The sequence below is a fragment of the Vicugna pacos genome, unplaced genomic scaffold (genome assembly GCF_048564905.1).
Source record: "Vicugna pacos unplaced genomic scaffold, VicPac4 scaffold_19, whole genome shotgun sequence".
NCBI lineage: Eukaryota > Metazoa > Chordata > Mammalia > Artiodactyla > Camelidae > Vicugna > Vicugna pacos.
This window is the reverse complement of record NW_027328740.1, coordinates 22163988-22177839: the sequence shown is the minus strand read 5'-3', so window position 1 is coordinate 22177839 and position 13852 is coordinate 22163988. Positions and strand designations below refer to the sequence as shown.

General features: G+C 45.4%; 1 long non-coding RNA gene across 1 annotated transcript; it reads right to left on the bottom strand.

Moving 5' to 3' along the window:
* Positions 1–202: 202 nt before the first annotated feature.
* On the bottom strand, positions 203–5220 carry LOC140693296 (uncharacterized). Its single transcript, XR_012069017.1, has 3 exons — positions 4999–5220; positions 1740–1812; positions 203–366 (listed from the first exon to the last, which is right to left on the bottom strand). It is a non-coding gene; the product is annotated as an uncharacterized lncRNA (long non-coding RNA).
* Between the last annotated feature and the right edge of the window lie 8632 nt (positions 5221–13852).

Sequence of the window (13852 nt, the reverse complement as noted above, 5' to 3'; positions counted from 1 at the left end):
AGTTTCCAGAACCTGAAAGGGCAGACAGTGGAAGATCTGCCTGCCTTCAGCTTACTGGAGAGGCTCCGAGGTCCTTTCAGACTTGCCCAGTCCTGTTGAATTCGACTTTATGGGAGACACGAAGAGAAGCTGGCCGAAAATATGGCTGCACGGATTGAGGAGAGATGCGAACACATTGATGAGAGATGTTCTGCTACAATAGAGAATACTGGCCTGGAGACAGCTGTAGAGGATAGCAGGCTCGAAAGGCATTCATGAGACATATTGAACCTCGCTGATACTAGCAGAAACATACGGAGGGCCAACGTGGACTGGAGGAAGTTCCTCAATTCTCTGCTCCAAGAACGGGTCCAAGATCCCTGACGTCTAAAGAGAAGAGATGGCCGAGATGATCAAAACGCTCATGTTCTTGAAAGAGGTCAGATAATCCACATGACCCAATGGGCAATTCCAAACCATTCAGATCAAAGTACACCAAGCCCAGGTAAGCCTTTTCCCAGGTTTGGGCCTAGCTATCAAGCACTTGCTCTTCCCTCCCCTCCACTCAGGCATCCATTTTGAGGGATGAGTACCTGAGCTGCAATGAAGCCAGTAAGAGAAGAGCAAGCCCCTCCTAGAATCAGAGTTCCTCTAGCTTCATCCTCTGTGAACAACAGGGAACCCCATAAAGGTCCAATACTCTCGTATGAAATAGATAGGAATTGAATACTTAGCTCCCACAAAGAAACGATGGCTTTCCGCTAGATTCAGCAAATGCTGGGTTTATGTCTTCTCTGGGGTGAAGGGAGTGTGGTAAGTGAGGGGAATCTTTGACTGAACTTGAATATGTATTAGGCCTCTGTTTTTCAAGACAGTCTAGGTAAATATTAGAAGTCAGATAGTGAACTGAACTGTAAAAGTCGCCAATGACATGAAAGACACAGCTTATGTGGACTGTCTTTCAATTGAGTCAAGCCCCAAGGGGCAATCTCTCATGGGGGTGCAGACTTGGTTGCATTCAAGTGCTTTACCCAACATGATCGGACGATTAAGTGTTCTCATCACTGATAGAAGAACACCTGGTTCTCAGTAGCCTAGCATAACTGCAGCAGGGTTCTCATAGCTATAATGAATCTAGGTTCTTTGGATTCAAAGCTAAATGTATATATTTAGTTCGTTTCCTCTTGTATTTTCCTTGAGAGGGATGTTACACCTTGAAATGCCAACATTAACCAGTAGGTGTCATCGGGAGTAAAGGGCACCACATGCACAAGTGAATCCAAGCTTGGGGGTTATTTCATGTTTCCATTAGTTATTTCATGGTTCCTGTTGGTTTCGGAGGCTTCAACATTAAAGAGTTGACATGAAACCTTTAACAGTTCGGACTGCTAGTTTGCATTCTATCTGTCTATGTTTTCCTTAGAGCTGACAAAATGTTACCGAAATTGACAAGTCTGGCTTCTAGGTCGATTTAGTATGTTTCAGAAACTAACTTCATTTTCGTATAACTCCCAAAACATTTATATAAATTCTATTAAATTTTTAAAGACTGCAAATGAGATATCAACACAATGTCAAAACGGGAGTCTTTCGACAATCCCTCCAACCACGGCTGTATAGAAACCAAGAGATAAAAAAAAATCACATTTCTGTGAAATGTATCTGGAAAGTGTTGATTCATCGATGCCCAGTTGACAGAGAAGCAGTGCAACCTGTGCTCACTCGCTCCCATGAACACAGCAATGGAAACATCCACTCACCCAGCCCTTGGCACAGGACACTTGCCGAAGAGAGGTCTGTGACTTCCAAAGACAGGATGAGGCCTCAGAACACCTGGAAGCAGGAGAAGGAAAAGCAGGGAATGGATACCAGTGCATGGTCTGAGCCCTGTTGATGGAGCAGTAAAGGTGAAACTCTCGTTAACTTGGACGCACACTCTCAAGCGGACAGGAGACATGGGACTGAAGGTGATGCGCTGAGTGTTAGAAGAGTGCACAGCAGATGCTTGGCTGACAGAACTCAAAGAATCCAGTGCAAAATATCCCCACAGTTGATTCTGAGACCAAGATCCGAGCTGCCAAATTTGAGGTAGCAGAGGCAGCGTTCAGGGAGGGGTAGGGCTACGGATGTTGGCACACGCTGAGTCTCAGGGATCTGGAGTGCGTTGTGGGATGTGGTGGGTCCTATCAAGAGAGCAAACAGACCTGTGACCCCAATGAGCAAGCAACCACCCTGGCGCGCGCAGTTGAAATTATCGATATGTCCCATGGCCACACCCAGTGCATCTGCAGGACCAGAGACCAATTTGGCATTTTGCCAATAGAGCATGTGTGGGGCTGAATCAGAGATATTGTGCATCGGGTCTGAGGGATCCAGGGGACCTTGGGTTTGAATTCAGAATGAAAAGCCTTAGGATCTGCTACATTCATAACCTGGGCTGTGATTATGGTTTGGTTTGAGGCACAGGATGTGCAACAGCTCTGTGGTTGCTTTCGTGCACCCGTGCCACAAGGATGAGAGGACAAGGAAGTGTGGTCCAAGACCACAGTGTGAGAAGAGGAAGGATTTCCTTCAGTTTATCTCTTAAAAATGGATGCTACATTTTGGATGTCACCGGCACGGTTCGGCAGCGAGGACACCAAGTTCGGGCTGCGGGATCATTCCAGCAGGCCCTGATGTGTGACATCCATAGATATGCTTCCACTGGTGTTTCTGTAGACAGAGAAGCTCTTAGAAGAACTGGTTTCAGAGGGACATTCCCGTGGCACTACAAAGCACAAGCACACTCACACTCTGATCTTCTGGAAACACTCCAAAATAACATAGAGTAGAATGCAGTGCTGAGAAGATTTAGAAGCTCCATTTCCACCAGAGGAAGTGTCCTGTGCTCTTTCAGATTTGTGAGATAAGCGTAATCAAAATGAGGTTATCCTAATCGAAATAGTATGGGGATTTCATCACAACAAAGGCAACACCAGCAATTGGAGATAGAACAGACAACACACACAGGAACAGGACGTGGCATCAATGTCTAGGAAAATTGGTCCTCACAGAAATCCCATGCAATTGTGTAGAGCCAAGGGTCTAAAGATTTCACTTCACAAAGCCCTAGAAATCTACATTAGATACCTGAAATTACCTGACCAGTAGAGATGAAGAAATACAGTAAAAGAAAAGGAAGTACCATTTTCAGTTCCAAAGAGATTGAAGGCCCTAAAGATAAGCTTTCAGACAACTAGACTCCAAATCGCTCTCCAGAGCAAGTATTGAAAATGGAGGTGAGGGAAACACTGAAGAACAACAGTGTCTCAGAATCACAAAAGGAAGAATACAAGAAAAGGGGTAGAGAAAGCCTAAAGACGAGCCAAAAAATAACAGAAAACTCAGTGGATGAGAAAATATCAGGGCTAACATTCCGTCCTAAGCAGACTGGATATTGCAGAGGGACGCGTGAATGAATTTGAAGACAGGGGAACAGAAATCCCTCGGTCAGAAGCACACATAGGAAAGCAAGTGCAAACCAATGAAAACATTGCTGTTGAATCCTGGTTGAAGAAAAAGCATGAAAGAGTAAAATTCGACAGAGTCCCAGATGGAAAAGCAAGAGATAAAAAACAAACAATCTTTGAAATGTTATGTGTAGAAAATTCAGACTGAAACTTGCTGAAAGCCAAGATAGAATCATCTAGGCGAATTCAGGAAGTACACAGCGTCTAAAAGAGGTGGAATCCCAATAGACTTAGCAGCAGCTGTATGATCCAAATCAACAAAGTTCATGAGCATCACAGTGATTTAAAATGCGCATGGAGGAAAGCAACATAGTCACAAGAGAACCTCCAGAGGGGTTTCAGCTGCTATCTCAGCAGCAATATTGCAGGACAGGGAGGAGTGCCAGGACATAGACCATTGCTTGAATGGCAAAATGCTGCCATCTAGGGTAGCCTATGCCACATGACCACCATTTCTAATAACAGCAGAGCTAGAGAATGCCACAGACCTGCAAATCTTAAAAGAATTCAGCAGTTCGAAACTTATCCTAAAAGAAAGGTTGAGAATACTCCCCTGAAGGGATAAGCAGCAAGATGAAATGGAAAGAAGAAAACCCTTATTGGAAAAGCAAGAAGAGCATGAGTGGAAAAGAAGAAACAAGAAGAAAGCAAGGAAGACATCAAAACCCTAAAGATGGGAGAGGGAAGCAGGAAATCATAGGGGATTGGAAGCACTATCTTAAGGGAGTCAGCTTATATGACTCTCTGTTGGAAGCAAACGGAGAGATGCATGGCCTGACGTGTTTGCAAAACAAACGAGAAGCAGACCAAGAAAGAATCAAACAAACAAACAACACACAAAGTGTAGGGTAACATGAATATTCAAAAGAAATTACTCAAGGTGATGTCAAGGATCATTCAGTACGCATCGACCCAGTATCACGGCTTGAATGTACTCAGCACACCTGTATTCGGAAATCAGAGGCGTGCATTTATATTCGTAAATATTGATTCATATGAGCATATCGTGACCTAACCAAAATGCCGATTTGGAATCCAATGGATTCCTAGTCCGTGATATAGACTTGCATGTCTTCCAACAGGAAGAATGAATACCATATTCTACACTACGTCGAGAAGAAATGGCACAAGCCTATAACAAGGAAAATAGCTCCGGAAAAGTGTACTAAGATCAGAAGAGACAGGCAGTAAAGTGCACATTGGGGATTGTATCATTCCTAGGAATTTCAGCCCCCTTGAAACAAATGGATAGATGTCCCGTGAATGCGGGTGTTTCAGCAGAAATCAACCGACGGCTATGTATTGCGGGTGTGCCCATATTACAGGAACAATAGTTTCCCTTAGTGTGTCTCTGTGTACTGTGAACTGTTATAAAGTTTAAAGACGTGTGAAACATTCAACTGAAAATGGACACACTTCCATCCGTTGCTACAGTGCATACAGATCTGAACAAAAGGAAAGAGGGAAGAAGAAAGGCCCATGGGACGCTAGTGGGTAGAATCACTTTTACCTTAGGAACCTCTCGTCGGATGCAGCCACTCCCCCAACACTGGCTAGATGCAGCAGCCACTGGGGATTTCAGTTGGCCGTTGGATTCCAGGTGGAATGTTGGTGTGTACCGCGAGGCTTGTTGTGGCTGGTGGATCCTAGGTAACCGGGCAGAGTTCTGTGGGTGGATCAGTGCGATGGAGGGGCTGCCGCCCTCTGTGGAGCTTGGCTTAGGCCTTTGGTCCGGGAAGCTGTGTCAGTTCGTGATACTGCTGCTGCCCAAAGACCTGAGTTCACGGGTCAGTTTCCAGAACTTGAAAGGGCAGACAGTGGAAGATCTGCCTGCCTTCAGCTTACTGGAGAGGCTCCGAGGTCCTTTCAGACTTGCCCAGTCCTGTTGAATTCGACTTTATGGGAGACACGAAGAGAAGCTGGCCGAAAATATGGCTGCACGGATTGAGGAGAGATGCGAACACATTGATGAGAGATGTTCTGCTACAATAGAGAATACTGGCCTGGAGACAGCTGTAGAGGATAGCAGGCTCGAAAGGCATTCATGAGACATATTGAACCTCGCTGATACTAGCAGAAACATACGGAGGGCCAACGTGGAATGGAGGAAGTTCCTCAATTCTCTGCTCCAAGAACGGGTCCAAGATCCCTGACGTCTAAAGAGAAGAGATGGCCGAGATGATCAAAACGTTCATGTTCTTGAAAGAGGTCAGATAATCCACATGACCCAATGGGCAATTCCAAACCATTCAGATCAAAGTACACCAAGCCCAAGTAAGGCTTTTCCCAGGTTTGGGCCTAGCTATCAAGCACTTGGTCTTCCCTTCCCTCCACTCAGGCATCCATTTTGAGGGATGAGTACCTGAGCTGCAATGAAGCCAGTAAGAGAAGAGCAAGCCCCTCCTAGAATCAGAGTTCCTCTAGCTTCATCCTCTGTGAACAACAGGGAACCCCATAAAGGTCCAATACTCTCGTATGAAATAGATAGGAATTGAATACTTAGCTCCCACAAAGAAACGATGGCCTTCCGCTAGATTCAGCAAATGCTGGGTTTATGTCTTCTCTGGGGTGAAGGGAGTGTGGTAAGTGAGGGGAATCTTTGACTGAACTTGAATATGTATTAGGCCTCTGTTTTTCAAGACAGTCTAGGTAAATATTAGAAGTCAGATAGTGAACTGAACTGTAAAAGTCGCCAATGACATGAAAGACACAGCTTATGTGGACTGTCTTTCAATTGAGTCAAGCCCCAAGGGGCAATCTCTCATGGGGGTGCAGACTTGGTTGCATTCAAGTGCTTTACCCAACATGATCGGACGATTAAGTGTTCTCATCACTGATAGAAGAACACCTGGTTCTCAGTAGCCTAGCATAACTGCAGCAGGGTTCTCATAGCTATAATGAATCTAGGTTCTTTGGATTCAAAGCTAAATGTATATATTTAGTTCGTTTCCTCTTGTATTTTCCTTGAGAGGGATGTTACACCTTGAAATGCCAACATTAACCAGTAGGTGTCATCGGGAGTAAAGGGCACCACATGCACAAGTGAATCCAAGCTTGGGGGTTATTTCATGTTTCCATTAGTTATTTCATGGTTCCTGTTGGTTTCGGAGGCTTCAACATTAAAGAGTTGACATGAAACCTTTAACAGTTCGGACTGCTAGTTTGCATTCTATCTGTCTATGTTTTCCTTAGAGCTGACAAAATGTTACCGAAATTGACAAGTCTGGCTTCTAGGTCGATTTAGTATGTTTCAGAAACTAACTTCATTTTCGTATAACTCCCAAAACATTTATATAAATTCTATTAAATTTTTAAAGACTGCAAATGAGATATCAACACAATGTCAAAACAGGAGTCTTTCGACAATCCCTCCAACCACGGCTGTATAGAAACCAAGAGATAAAAAAAAATCACATTTCTGTGAAATGTATCTGGAAAGTGTTGATTCATCGATGCCCAGTTGACAGAGAAGCAGTGCAACCTGCGCTCACTCGCTCCCATGAACACAGCAATGGAAACATCCACTCACCCAGCCCTTGGCACAGGACACTTGCCGAAGAGAGGTCTGTGACTTCCAAAGACAGGATGAGGCCTCAGAACACCTGGAAGCAGGAGAAGGAAAAGCAGGGAATGGATACCAGTGCATGGTCTGAGCCCTGTTGATGGAGCAGTAAAGGTGAAACTCTCTTTAACTTGGACGCACACTCTCAAGCGGACAGGAGACATGGGACTGAAGGTGATGCGCTGAGTGTTAGAAGACTGCACAGCAGATGCTTGGCTGACAGAACTCAAAGAATCCAGTGCAAAATATCCCCACAGTTGATTCTGAGACCAAGATCCGAGCTGCCAAATTTGAGGTAGCAGAGGCAGCGTTCAGGGAGGGGTAGGGCTACGGATGTTGGCACACGCTGAGTCTCAGGGATCTGGAGTGCGTTGTGGGATGTGGTGGGTCCTATCAAGAGAGCAAACCGACCTGTGACCCCAATGAGCAAGCAACCACCCTGGCGCGCGCAGTTGAAATTATCGATATGTCCCATGGCCACACCCAGTGCATCTGCAGGACCAGAGACCAATTTGGCATTTTGCCAATAGAGCATGTGTGGGGCTGAATCAGAGATATTGTGCATCGGGTCTGAGGGATCCAGGGGACCTTGGGTTTGAATTCAGAATGAAAAGCCTTAGGATCTGCTACATTCATAACCTGGGCTGTGATTATGGTTTGGTTTGAGGCACAGGATGTGCAACAGCTCTGTGGTTGCCTTCGTGCACCCGTGCCACAAGGATGAGAGGACAAGGAAGTGTGGTCCAAGACCACAGCATGAAAAGAGGAAGGATTTCCTTCAGTTTATCTCCCAAAAGCGGATGCTACATTTTGGATGGCACCGGCACGGTTCGGCAGCGAGGACACCAAGTTCGGGCTGCGGGATCATTCCAGCAGGCCCCGATGTGTGACATCCATAGATATGCTTCCACTGGTGTTTCTGTAGACAGAGAAGCTCTTGGAAGAACTGGTTTCAGAGGGACATTCCCGTGGCACTACAAAGCACAAGCGCACTCACACTCTGCTCTTCTGGAAACACTCCAAAATAACATAGAGTAGAATGCAGAGCTGAGAAGCTTTAGAAGCTCCATTTCCACCAGAGGAAGTGTCCTGTGCTCTTTCAGATTTGTGAGATAAGCGTAATCAAAATGAGGTTATCCTAATCGAAATAGTATGGGGTGTTCATCACAACAAAGGCAACACCAGCAATTGGAGATAGACCAGACAACACACACAGGAACAGGACATGGCATCAATGTCTAGGAAAATTTGTCCTCACAGAAATCCCATGCAATTGTGTAGAGCCAAGAGTCTAAAGTTTTCACTTCACAAAGCCCTAGAAGTCTACATTAGATACCTGAAATTACCTGACCAGTAGAGATGAAGAAATACAGTAAAAGGAAAAGGAAGTACCATTTTCAGTTCCAAAGAGATTGAAGGCCCTAAAGATAAGCTTTCAGACAACTAGACTGCAAAATGCTCTCCAGAGCAAGTATTGAAAATGGAGGTGAGGGAAACACTGAAGAACAACAGTGTCTCAGAATCACAAAAGGCAGAATACCAGAAAAGGGGAAGAGAAAGCCTAAAGATGAGCCAAAAATATCAGAAAACTCAGTGGATGAGAAAATATCAGGGCTAACATTCCGTCCTAAGCAGACTAGATATTGCAGAGGGACGCGTGAATGACTTTGAAGACAGGGAAACACAAATCCCTCGGTCAGAAGCACACATAGGAAAGCAAGTGCAAACCAAAGAAAACATTGCTGTTGAATCCTAGTTGAAGACAAGGCATGAAAGACTAAAATTCGAAAGAGTCTCAGATGGAAAAGCAAGAGATAAAGAAACAAACAATGTTTGAAAAGTTATGTGTAGAAAAATCAGACTGAAACTTGCTGAAAGCCAAGATAGAATCATCTAGGCGAATTCAGGAAGTACACAGCGTCCAAAAGAGGTGGAATCCCAATAGACTTAGCAGCAGCTGTATGATCCAAATCAACAAAGTTCATGAGCATCCCAGTGATTTAAAATGTGCCTGGAGGAAAGCAACATAGTCACAAGAGAACCTCCAGAGGGGTTTCAGCGGCTATCTCAGCAGCAATATTGCAGGACAGGGAGGAGTGCCAGGACATAGACCATAGCTTGAATGGCAAAATGCTGCCATCTAGGGTAGCCTATGCCACATGACCACCATTTCTAATAACAGCAGAGCTAGAGAATGCCACAGACCTGCAAATCTTAAAAGAATTCAGCAGTTCGAAACTTATCCTAAAAGAAAGGTTGAGAATTCTCCCCTGAAGGGATAAGCAGCAAGATGAAATGGAAAGAAGAAAACCCTTTTTGGAAAAGCAAGAAGAGCATGAGTGGAAAAGAAGAAACAAGAAGAAAGCAAGGAGGACATCAAAACCCTAAAGATGGGAGAGGGAAGCAGGAAATCATAGGGGATTGGAAGCACTATCTTAAGGGAGTCAGCTTATATGACTCTCTGTTGGAATCAAACGGAGAGATGCATGGCCTGACGTGTTTGCGAAACAAACGGGAAGCAGACCAAGAAAGAATCAAACAAACAAACAACACAAAAAGGGTAGGGTAACATGAATATTCAAAAGAAATTACTCGAGGTGATGTCAAGGATCATTCAGTACGCATCGACCCAGTATCGCGGCTTGAATGTACTCAGCACACCTGTATTCGGAAATCAGAGGCGTGCATTTATATTCATAAATATTGATTCATATGAGCATATCGTGACCTAACCCAAATGCCGATTTGGAATCCAATGGATTCCTAGTCCGTGGTATAGACTTGCAAGTCTTCCAACAGGATGAATGAATGCCATAATCTACACTACGTCGAGAAGAAATGGCACAAGCCTATAACTAGGAAAAGTTGCTCCGCAAAAGTGTACTAAGATCAAAAGAGACAGGCAGTAAAGTGCACATTGGGGATTGTATCATTCCTAGGAATTTCAGCCCCCTTGAAACAAATGGATAGATGTCCCGTGAATGCGGGTGTTTCAGCAGAAATCAACCGACGGCTATGTACTGCGGGTGTGCGCATATTACAGGAACAATAGTTTCCCTTAGTGGGTCTCTGTGTACTGTGAACTGTTAGAAAGTTTGAAGACGTGTGAAACATTCAACTGAAAATGGACACACTTCCCTCCGTTGCTACAGTGCATACAGATCTGAACAAAAGGAAAGAGGGAAGAAGAAAGGCCCATGGGACGCTAGTGGGTAGAATCACATTTACCTTAGGAACCTCTCGTCGGGTGCAGCCCCTCCCCCAACACTGACAAGATGCAGCAGCCACTGGGGATGGCAGTTGGCCGTTGGATTCCAGGTGGAATGTTGGTGTGTACCGCGAGGCTTGTTGTGGCTGGTGGATCCTAGGTAACCGGGCAGAGTTCTGTGGGTGGATCAGTGCGATGGAGGGGCTGCCGCCCTCTGTGGAGCTTGGCTTAGTTCTTTGGTCCGGGAAGCTGTGTCAGTTCGAGATACTGCTGCTGCCCAAAGACCTGAGTTCACGGGTCAGTTTCCAGAACCTGAAAGGGCAGACAGTGGAAGATCTGCCTGTCTTCAGCTTACTGGAGAGGCTCCGAGGTCCTTTCAGACTTGCCCAGTCCTGTAGAAGTCGACTTTATGGGAGACATGAAGAGAAGCTGGCCGAAAATATGGCTGCATGGATTGAGGAGAGATGCGAACACATTGATGAGAGATGTTCTGCTACAATAGAGAATACTGGCCTGGAGACAGCTGTAGAGGATAGCAGGCTCGAAAGGCATTCATGAGACATATTGAACCTTGCTGATACTAGCAGAAACATACGGAGGGCCACCGTGGACTGGAGGAAGTTCCTCAATTCTCTGCTCCAAGAACGGGTCCAAGATCCCTGACGTCTAAAGAGAAGAGATGGCAGAGATGATAAAAACGCTCATGTTCTTGAAAGAGGTCAGATAATCCACACGACCCAAGGGGCAATTCCAAGCCATTCAGATCAAAGTGCACCAAGCCCAGGTAAGCCTTTTCCCAGGTTTGGGCCTAGCTATCAAGCACTTGCTCTTCCCTCCCCTCCACTCAGGCATCCATTTTGAGGGATCAGTACCTGAGCTGCAATGAAGCCCCTAAGAGAAGAGCAAGCCCCTCCTAGAATCAGAGTTCCTCTAGCTTCATCCTCTGTGAACAACAGGGAACCCCATAAAGGTCAAATACTCTCGTATGAAATAGATAGGAATTGAATACTTAGCTCCCACCAAGAAACGATGGCCTTCCGCTAGATTCAGCAAATGCTGGGTTTATGTCTTCTCTGGGGTGAAGGGAGTGTGGTAAGTGAGGGGAATCTTTGACTGAACTTGAATCTGTATTAGGCCTCCGTTTTTCAAGACAGTCTAGGTAAATATTAGAAGTCAGATAGTGAACTGAACTGTAAAAGTCGCCAATGACATGAAAGACACAGCTTATGTGGACCGTCTTTCAATTGAGTCAAGCCCCCGGGGGCAATCTCTCATGGGGGTGCAGACTTGGTTGCATTCAAGTGCTTTACCCAACATGATCGGATGATTAAACGTTCTCATCACTGATAGAAGAACACCTGGTTCTCAGTAGCCTAGCATAGCTGCAGCAGGGTTCTCACAGCTATAATGCCTCTAGGTTCTTTGGATTCAAAGCTAAATGTATATATTTAGTTCGTTTCCTCTTGTATTTTCCTTGAGAGGGATGTTACACCTTGAAATGCCAACATTGACCAGTAGGTGTCATCGGGAGTAAAGGGCACCACATGCACAAGTGAATCCAAGCTTGGGGGTTATTTCATGTTTCCATTAGTTATTTCATGGTTCCTGTTGGTTTCGGAGGCTTCAACAGTAAAGAGTTGACATGACCCCTTTAACAGTTCGGACTGCTAGTTTGCATTCTATCTGTCTATGTTTTCCTTAGAGCTGACAAAATGTTACCGAAATTGACAAGTCTGGCTTCTAGGTCGGTTTAGTATGTTTCAGAAACTAACTTCATTTTCGTATAACTCCCAAAACATTTATATAAATTCTATTAAATTTTTAAAGACTGCAAATGAGATATCAACACAATGTCAAAACTGGAGTCTTCGGACAATCCCTCCCACCACGGCTGTATAGAAACCAAGAGATAAAAAAAAATCACATTTCTGTGAAATGTATCTGGAAAGTGTTGATTCATCGATGCCCAGTTGACAGAGAAGCAGTGCAACCTGCGCTCACTCGCTCCCATGAACACAGCAATGGAAACATCCACTCACCCAGCCCTTGGCACAGGACACTTGCCGAAGAGAGGTCTGTGACTTCCAAAGACAGGATGAGGCCTCAGAACACCTGGAAGCAGGAGAAGGAAAAGCAGGGAATGGATACCAGTGCATGGTCTGAGCCCTGTTGATGGAGCAGTAAAGGTGAAACTCTCTTTAACTTGGACGCACACTCTCAAGCGGACAGGAGACATGGGACTGAAGGTGATGCGCTGAGTGTTAGAAGACTGCACAGCAGATGCTTGGCTGACAGAACTCAAAGAATCCAGTGCAAAATATCCCCACAGTTGATTCTGAGACCAAGATCCGAGCTGCCAAATTTGAGGTAGCAGAGGCAGCGTTCAGGGAGGGGTAGGGCTACGGATGTTGGCACACGCTGAGTCTCAGGGATCTGGAGTGCGTTGTGGGATGTGGTGGGTCCTATCAAGAGAGCAAACCGACCTGTGACCCCAATGAGCAAGCAACCACCCTGGCGCGCGCAGTTGAAATTATCGATATGTCCCATGGCCACACCCAGTGCATCTGCAGGACCAGAGACCAATTTGGCATTTTGCCAATAGAGCATGTGTGGGGCTGAATCAGAGATATTGTGCATCGGGTCTGAGGGATCCAGGGGACCTTGGGTTTGAATTCAGAATGAAAAGCCTTAGGATCTGCTACATTCATAACCTGGGCTGTGATTATGGTTTGGTTTGAGGCACAGGATGTGCAACAGCTCTGTGGTTGCCTTCGTGCACCCGTGCCACAAGGATGAGAGGACAAGGAAGTGTGGTCCAAGACCACAGCGTGAAAAGAGGAAGGATTTCCTTCAGTTTATCTCCCAAAAGCGGATGCTACATTTTGGATGGCACCGGCATGGTTCGGCAGCGAGGACACCAAGTTCGGGCTGCGGGATCATTCCAGCAGGCCCCGATGTGTGACATCCATAGATATGCTTCCACTGGTGTTTCTGTAGACAGAGAAGCTCTTGGAAGAACTGGTTTCAGAGGGACATTCCCGTGGCACTACAAAGCACAAGCGCACTCACACTCTGCTCTTCTGGAAACACTCCAAAATAACATAGAGTAGAATGCAGAGCTGAGAAGCTTTAGAAGCTCCATTTCCACCAGAGGAAGTGTCCTGTGCTCTTTCAGATTTGTGAGATAAGCGTAATCAAAATGAGGTTATCCTAATCGAAATAGTATGGGGTGTTCATCACAACAAAGGCAACACCAGCAATTGGAGATAGACCAGACAACACACACAGGAACAGGACATGGCATCAATGTCTAGGAAAATTTGTCCTCACAGAAATCCCATGCAATTGTGTAGAGCCAAGAGTCTAAAGTTTTCACTTCACAAAGCCCTAGAAGTCTACATTAGATACCTGAAATTACCTGACCAGTAGAGATGAAGAAATACAGTAAAAGGAAAAGGAAGTACCATTTTCAGTTCCAAAGAGATTGAAGGCCCTAAAGATAAGCTTTCAGACAACTAGACTGCAAAATGCTCTCCAGAGCAAGTATTGAAAATGGAGGTGAGGGAAACACTGAAGAACAACAGTGTCTCAGAA